This window comes from Rattus norvegicus, chromosome 10 (assembly GCF_021556685.1).
Source record: "Rattus norvegicus strain SHRSP/BbbUtx chromosome 10, alternate assembly SHRSP_T2T, whole genome shotgun sequence".
In the NCBI taxonomy this organism is placed as follows: domain Eukaryota; kingdom Metazoa; phylum Chordata; class Mammalia; order Rodentia; family Muridae; genus Rattus; species Rattus norvegicus.
The window spans coordinates 101051553-101060149 of record NC_141543.1 but is presented as its reverse complement, the minus strand read 5'-3'; the positions used below and the strand labels follow the sequence as shown (position 1 = coordinate 101060149).

The following is an 8597-nucleotide window of genomic DNA, read 5'->3' as shown; positions in this document are numbered from 1 at the left end:
CCTCTATTTCTTTTTTTTTTAATTATTAACTTGAGTATTTCTTATATACATTTCGAGTGTTATTCCCTTTCCCAGTTTCCGGGCAAACATCCCCCTCCCCCTCCCCTTCTCTATGGGTGTTCCCCTCCCCATCCTCCCCCCATCGCCGCCCTCCCCCCAACAGTCTAGTTCACTGGGGGTTCAGTATTAGCAGGACCCAGGGATTCCCCTTCCACTGGTGCTCTTACTAGGATATTCATTGCTACCTATGAGGTCAGAGTCCAGGGTCAGTCCATGTATAGTCTTTAGGTAGTGGCTTAGTCCCTGGAAGCTCTGGTTGCTTGGCATTGTTGTACATATGGGGTCTTGAGCCCCTTCAAGCTCTTCCAGTTCTTTCTCTGATTCCTTCAACGGGGGACCTATTCTCAGTTCAGTGGTTTGCTGCTGGCATTCGCCTCTATTATGCCTCTATTTCTAGTTGAGACCCATGAGTCTTCTTTACCCAGAAATCAGAGGGGCAATGATGCAATTATAACTGAGAGCTCAGGTCATGTGATTCAGAGTCCAGGACTTGTATGCTCTGAGCTAGAGGCAGGTTGATCCCAAAGGGGGTTATTATAGATAATAATATTTCCAGGATGAAATAAAAGCTGAACATAACCACCACCGTGTTCTATTGTCAGATAATTCAGGCCAGCAAAGCAAGGGGCTAACTCAAATGGCCTTTGGTCTGCAATGGAAGAGACTGGGTTATACTCTTCAGGGTTCATCTGCCACAAAGTGGATTCAGTATCATTGTCCTCAGTGGGGACTGTGCCAAGCATTTCAGTAGGAATAGGAGTGTGAGGGCTATGCCAGGCACTTTCACCCTTCGACATGGGGGCTGGTCCTGCAATCACAGACACAGGACATTGTGGGTATATGTGGAAATGTGTGGTGACCTTGGTATCTAGAGGGGACATCACAGGACACTGGCACATCTAAGACCAAGAAACTTGTTGTCCCTCTCTCTGATGACCACTTCTGCCATGACCCTTTCCTGAGGGTTGCCAGGGAGTGTTCTGAGTGGAAAAACAAGATGACCAGGACAGCTCTGAGACAACACTGCTTCCCAGGTTAAGACTGGATCCAAATGTGAGACTAATATGGACGTATGGAAGGCAGATGGGGTGACCTGGGTGGTCGACTTTGGTCTAGATGCTTCGGCAGACACGAAGGTCCAATTGGCAAAACTTGTCATTGGCTTAAATGTGGAAAGCAATGAAAGAGTTAACAGGGCCTCCAGGTAAGGCTTGAACAACTGGGATGATGGCTATACCAATCACTAAGGAGGAGTCCCTGGATGAAGAATGTTGAACTCCACCTGGAGTTCTTGAGTGTCAGGAAACAGTGAGACAGCTGTACTGGCTAGATTCCTACCTGTGAGTGTAGCTGTTAAGAAGTGGGACCTTTGCAGATAAAAATCTCAACACGGAGTCATACTGAATTGTGGAGGTCTTAGTATAATGACTGATATCTCTATGAGGACAGGGAAATTTAGAGACTGACATCACAAAGGGAAGATGGTACAAGCTGTGTTGTCACCAAGTAGAAAGAACTACCAGGCCACATAAAGCTGGGATAACTGAGGAGGCTTCCAGGCACTGACTCTAAACTTGCGAGAAAAGGCCTTCGACACTCTAGGGCCCCCTCACTCCTTTTCAGAATGGAATTGCTTCGAATCAACTGAACTCAGGGGGCTTACTTGTATTAGCAAGCCCATGCAGATTTGATTCATTCTTATTTACATCCTGTAAAATGCAAATAAGTATGGGCTTCCCCTAGTTACCTTAGAAGAAATTAAAGGGAAAAAATATACACGTTCTGAGTAACCCTATTGAATTCTCGTGATAATACTAAAATCCTCCCTCTGATGCCTTGGAAGTAATTACGTTCCAGTGGAGTGACAAGATCTTCATTTTCTAATTATAGAACAGATGTTTTCCGGAAGCGGTTACCCTGACACAGTCCGTAAAAATAATCTAACAAACTGATCTTTGATTTCGACAACAGCTGTGCGGGTCTGCCACAACAAACCCGTATTTAAATAGAAAAGCCTTGTCATTTCTCTGCATGCGATGATCCAAGCAGCTCTCCCGGGGTTCTGATGGTCCAGGAAGCAGGCCGCCATTGCCAGCTCCGTGAAGGTGGTTGGGCCTGAGTAACACCTCGTTTTGGCAGAAGTTCCCCGGGCAGGCCTCTTTTGGATCTCAGGATCCAGTTTCATCTCACGCATCGTCTTCTCTGTAAAGGTGCTGGTAGCTTTCTCTTCCACCATTTGATTGCCCCTCGATTCTGTTGAGTCCCTGCAATCCCAGTAACAGCATCATTTACTCTCAACAGTTTGAATTCATCCCTGTTGTGGTAAAAATTTTAAAAATGAACATTTTCTATCAGTTCCCTCAAGCCGGATCCAATCGCTCCGGCTGCTACTCTGCCACGAGGTCTGCAAGCCGCCCTCTCCCAGCTGACTCCGGTTTAGCCTCCCTCTCCTCGAGGCCGGTCCCCTAGGCGGTAGTTACCACACCTGGCATGCGCGTGCACACACAGAGAGACACACAGACACAGACACAGACACAGACACAGACACACACACACACACACACACACACACACACACACACACACACACACACACACACACACACCTCGCTCCGCGGGCCCTGTGCATTCTCACTCTGCACAAATAGAACCAGATTCGCATGCTCCAACTGCCTCTCAGCCATTTCTTTCACACACTGTCCTCTTTAGCCCGGTGACATCAAAGTTCCAGACACTTGTAATTTAGCAATTAGATTTACATGTTAAATTCCCAATCCACAAGACATCCACACAACAAATTCACTGCCAATTAATAAAGATAGAAACAGCCCACCTAGACAAGATAAAATTGACCCAGTCCACCTGGATCTGGATCATCCTGCTCTGTCGTCATCTCCATCTTGACTTTTCTCTTCTCTTCCTCTCTCCTTTCTAGACTTTTCCCCACCTACCCTTCCTTCTCATCCAATGATAGACTTCGCCTTATCCTGGGCCTGCCTTGCTGCATAATGACATCATCCTACACATCACTAAAGGTTTACATGCTAGAAACGAGCGTGCGTGGGTGCGTGCATGTGTGCGTGCATGTGTGCATGCGTGCGTGCTCGCATGTCTGTGTGTAAAACGGTGCAGATACCTATGTGTGCACCTACATGTGAAAGTCAGAAGCCAAGCAGGGTGTTGTTCCTCAGAATGTACCCACCTTGTTTTTTGAAATAGTCTCTCACTAGGACCTGACGCTCACTAGATTCGTGGCCCACAAAGCCACAAGCCTCCTCCTATCTCCACTTCCCCGGGACTGAGATTTTAAGTGCACTCCACCCTTGGTGCTGGGGATGGACCTCAGGTCCTGATGCTTACAGGGCAAGCACTTACTGACCGAGCCATCTCTCCAAGAAGGAAGCAACCACTGAGGAAGGAAACCCTGACCATCCAAATTGCAGAGAAAAAAGGGGGTTCTGTCTGAGACCGCAGTGAGCTGCAGGGTTGTAGCTGTCATGAGTAGTCACCTGTGTTACAGTGGACTTGGCAGGGACGTGGCTACTTTTAAGTCATTTCTGCCCCTATGTAAGCAAACCCTTATCCACACTGTTAGTAACCCCAATATAAACTCGTTTATTCACCAAGTTGAACTTTGGTGCTATTATGGGTTCCTTGGTCTCTCTCTCTCTCTCTCTCTCTCTCTCTCTCTCTCTCTCTCCCCCTCGGAGGTGGGGGGGGGCATTGATTCTCCCCAGGAAAAAGTCTGTCACTCAACAAGAACACAGAGAGCAAACACTCCAAACACCATACATGTTCCTACAGTTGTAAGATATTCAAAGCAAGAAACCGGGTTTCTTTGCGTAAACTGTGTCACAGACCTGTGGGATAGAAATGAAGAGAACGTGAGGGCGGGAGTCCCCTGGTGTCTTCAGTGGCTTTGCGGGAGGAGGAAGAGTCTGGAGCTAGCCCTGTTCTGTTTCAACGTGTGCAGGAAAAGCCCTCAGCAGAGGCTGAGCAAGTGTGGGTAGACGCAAATATCCAATTACAGCAACAGAAAACCAATCAGACATTCACCCTCATAACAACTGTCAGTGATTTCTCTGTACCCAAAGCAAGCTAAATGCTAGAGCTTACCAGGGGCTAGAGACTCTCCAAGGCAGCCCTCAGCATCAGGCTCCAGTCATAGCTCCTCTCCCCTGCACGGCCACTAATCGACCTTTGTCTTCTCCTTCCAGCGAGCTGAGTTCCCAGCCATGTTTATTCAAGAAACTCACTTCCTTGCCTCACCTCATGCTCCTTACGATCCATTATGGGTGCAGGAACATACAGGATATCTGGTGTGCAAACTCTCTGAACACATAAGGCTACGGGCAAGATTGTTCTCACAGATATGCAGTTGTCCTTTTTCTCATTTTCCCCCATGACTTTGTCTAATTAAAACAAAAAAAAAAAAAAAAGCCTAAGTCATTCCTACCCACTGTAAAGTAATTTGATTTTTTTTTTTTTTACTTACCTCCATTGCCCTTGGTTTCCTTCACTATCTGCTCTTCTAAAAAGTCATTACAGTTTGTCAGGAACACTACCTGGTCTTCCCTTTGCTCTCTCTTGTTTCATTCCAGAATTATGGGGGCTTCAGGCACACTCTTCACCAGACTCAGCGCCAGCACATGATAAATCTTTAGATGAGATCGCTGCGAAATGCATAAGATGGTTTAAGTTGCAATAATAAGAGTCGTTCAAACGGCAGCACGCAGTTACCACGGGCAGAGCTTCCCGTGCCTAGAAACGAGAGGTCAAGTTCTCAGACCAATACTAACCACGTGGAAACTGTGAGGGATTTTTTTTCTTCTTTTTCAACAGAAGAGGCCACAGTAGTTCAGCGATAATTCGGACATGACTTGCTGTGCAGTCAACCAGTTTAGGAGTTAAATCATGAATTGTGCTTTCTTTTTTACTGGAAATAAATTATGTTCTCATGCACTACATCCTGATGCATTTTCCCTCCCGCCACTCCTCTGAGGCGCCCCCTCCCCCACCATCTCTCTGCTCCCCCAGATTCACTTTCCCTCCATTCCATTCTCTACAGGTGGAGGGAGATGAAAACAATATTTTCAATCCTTTAATTCACAATCTAATAAAAATGAAATGACTCCTGAAATTTTTCATCCACTGGAGACTGGAAGGCCTCAGGTCAAGAGGCTGCATGGTGAAGGCCTTCTTACTGGTGGGGACGCTGTAAAAAGACGCCGGGCAACGTAAGGGATTTCATAGGAAAAGGTGTCAAACAGGAGGCGGGGCTAAACTGTGCAGACATTTGGGGCCTGGTTCAGATCCTTAGCACCTAGCATTTAGCACCTAGTTTATATTCTTAGAAGCTGGAAATGACCATGACCCCAGCCCTAGGGGTAGAGATAGTCTGATCCCAGGAGGCCACTGGCTACCAAGGCTAGCCCAAACAGGTGAGCTTCAAGTTCCTGAGAGATAAGGTGGAGAGTGATAGAGAAGGATAAAGACATTCGGCCAAAAAAACAAAAACAAAAACAACAACAACAAAAAAAAGACATTCGGCATTCCACAGGTGCACTCACCCACACCAATGTCCATCACACACAGAATGGAGTAAATGAAGAAATAAGATACCTCATTGACTCACTATCTATGAGTAGGTTAATGTATTCATGAGGGAAGAAGCGATGTCACCTAATTTCTTCCCGGAAGTCACACCTGCTCCTACTTCTTTGTATTGTAACATTGGAGCCTGTGAAGATACCTCACTCATGACATGAATGGCATGAGTGCAATTCCAAGATCGCCCACTAAAAGAGCCAGGCATTTACACTTGTAATCCCGGAGCTGGGAAAGCAGAGACAGGCAGGTTCCTGGAACTCACTGGTTAGCCTAATCCACCTAATTTTGTTGCTCCAGGCCTAATTGTGGTGATTAACCTCAATTGTCTACTTGACTAGATCTAGAACCACCTGAGAAACTGGTCTCCCCCGAATGCCTACAGGGCATTATTATCATGTTAATTGTGGTGGGAAGACCCGCCCCCTCCACTATGGGTGGCATCATTCCCTAGACCAGGAGCCTGGACTATATAAAGAGGAGAGCTGAGTACATGGCTCTCTGCTTTCCAATTGTAAATGCAACTTCACCAGTTGCCTCAAGTTCCTGCTGGCATGACTTCCCTGACATGGTGGACTGTACCTAAAAGTAGAGACTAAAAGAAGCCGTGTCCCAAGTTCCTTTAACTAGGATATTTTATCACAGCAGCAGAGAAATTAACTAATACAGAGACCCTAGCTCACACATATACACACACAAAAAAGGATGATACATGAGCAATGACACCTGAGATTGCCCTCTGACTTCCATGCGTAGGCACACTCTCATACCTGCACACATATGAACATGCACACACACATACGTACAGATAGAAGAAAATCCCACAATTGATTATCTGGAGGTACTGAAGTTCGATGAGAACCTTCCAAGAATGACTCTAGGTTTTTGTGTCCCAGAACAAGAAATTGAACAGACACACGGATAAGAGTAGCAGAAGCAATGGCAGTTTATTAAGAGAAGGAAGCAGGCTAGAGCAAAGGAAGGGTTTAGTTAAACAGCAATGCTATACCAAGGATCTACAAAGAGTTTCAGGGGTGTGGTGGGGGTACGTCATACAATGCAGACTTTAGGGCTCACTTCTTTGTGTAAGCTTTCTTACGTGTGTTCTGGGACATGTAGTTCTACAGACAATGGCTTGTACCACATGTCTTCTTAGCATCTTAACTCTTCACCCAGACCGTACATTTTAGTGTTTTATGAAAGTTGTTTTTTTTGTTGTTGTTTTGTTTTGTTTTGTTTTTCCAGAGCTGAGGACCAAACCCAGGGCCTTGTGCTTGCTAGGCAAGTGCTCTACCACTGAGCTAAATCCCCAACTCCATTTTAGTGTTTTATATTGAGCGAGGTCACCTTCAGACACTACGGAGTACTTCTGTGTCTGAGTGGTAGCCAGATTTAGTGAGCCCAAGGAAAGTATTCAACTTCCTCTCTGCCAACTAGTTTCTTTCATATGCTAATTTTGAACCTTTTTCCTAGACCTCTCTATCTTACTCTCTGCCTTGTAATGTAAACTAAATTTCCATTCGGAGTGTTTAGTTTTGATATGGTTTGGGTTGGGTTGAATTTGGGTTTAAAGTCAAAGCCCAGAACTGTATTTGATAGACAAGGAATAATGATTGGTTTCTAGCAATAAATTCTAGGCTGCCAGTCAAGAGACCACTCTGGTACTTCAGACTCGATTCTGAAGTGTGAACGGATGGGTTTGGGACTAGAGGTCCAGCATCCTGTGATTTCTCTAACGTTCCTTAACCAGAGTCATGGGCATCTTGTAGCTACTGTATGTGGTGTGATTTCAGCCCCTGGCCACAGATAATTGCTTAGAGGATTATTCAAGGTAGTCCAGTCATTAGATGGCTCAGTAAAAGGTCAGTCAGAATTAGGGGTCGATGAGAATGGACAGTACCCCACCTCCTGCCACCCTCCTCATAATCAGCTTCAAGCCCTACCTCTCACGTCCCTGGTAACACACTAATTTATCAAGTGAGAATAGTCGTAAGTAATAAATGGGGGATGGGGGGTGGGAAATCACAAGTGTCTCTTCTTATAATTTGAAGTAATGTGCAAAAAATAAAGAGAGAGAGAAGAGAGAGAGAGTTACAATTGCTCCTCAGATGATTTAAAATATCATGTGGCAGTGTAGCTGTCGATTAGACACAGAAGAAAAGTTGAGAAAGCAGGATGCATGCAGGACTTTGTTAAGAGAAGAACATTTCCTGGGAAAGTAAGGGTCCTTTCATAGGCTCTGGGTGTGTGTGTGTGTGTGTGTGTGTGTGTGTGTGTGTGTGCTCATGCACACATACATAAGGGCCAGAGGACAACCTTGGGTGTCTTTCTGTCACTTGAGAAAAAGTCACTTGGCCTGGCACCCACTGATTCAGCTAAAATGGCTCGGCAGCAAGTCCTGGAAATCCAGCTGTCTCCATCTCTCCAATGCTGGCATCACACGCATATGCCACCAATACTCTGTTTCGTTATGTGGGCTCTGGGGATAAAACTTGAGTCCTCGTGAGCTGGAGAGATGGCTCAGTGGTTAAGAGCACTGGCTGCTCTTCCAGAGGCCATGAGTTCAAATCTCAACAACCACATGGTGGCTCACAACCATCTGTAATGGGATCTGATGCCCTTTTCTGGTATGTTGTGTCGGGCAGCTACAGTGTACTTATATATAATAAATAAATCTCTTTGAAAAATAATGGAAGTTGCTACAACAATGACTGTACTAGTAACAGTTAAAAAAAAAACAAACAAAAAAACTTGAGTCCTCATGTTTGTACAAGTATTTTCCTGACCAGGCAACCCCCACAGTTTTTATGGATTTGTTTGTTTTTCCTTGTTTGCTTGTTTTTCTTTCTTTATCTCTTCATAATCTGATCTACTATATGACTTTTGGACAGACGAGTAGACTCAGAGGAGCCTGGAATGTATTAATGAGC

At 45.4% G+C, this 8597-nt stretch overlaps 1 long non-coding RNA gene across 1 annotated transcript; it reads right to left on the bottom strand.

The window, feature by feature from the left end:
* Positions 1-1471: 1471 nt before the first annotated feature.
* LOC148003154 (uncharacterized) lies at positions 1472-4464 on the bottom strand. The gene is made up of 2 exons (XR_015632220.1): positions 4177-4464; positions 1472-2324 (listed from the first exon to the last, which is right to left on the bottom strand). It is a non-coding gene; the product is annotated as an uncharacterized LOC148003154 (long non-coding RNA).
* Positions 4465-8597: the final 4133 nt, after the last annotated feature.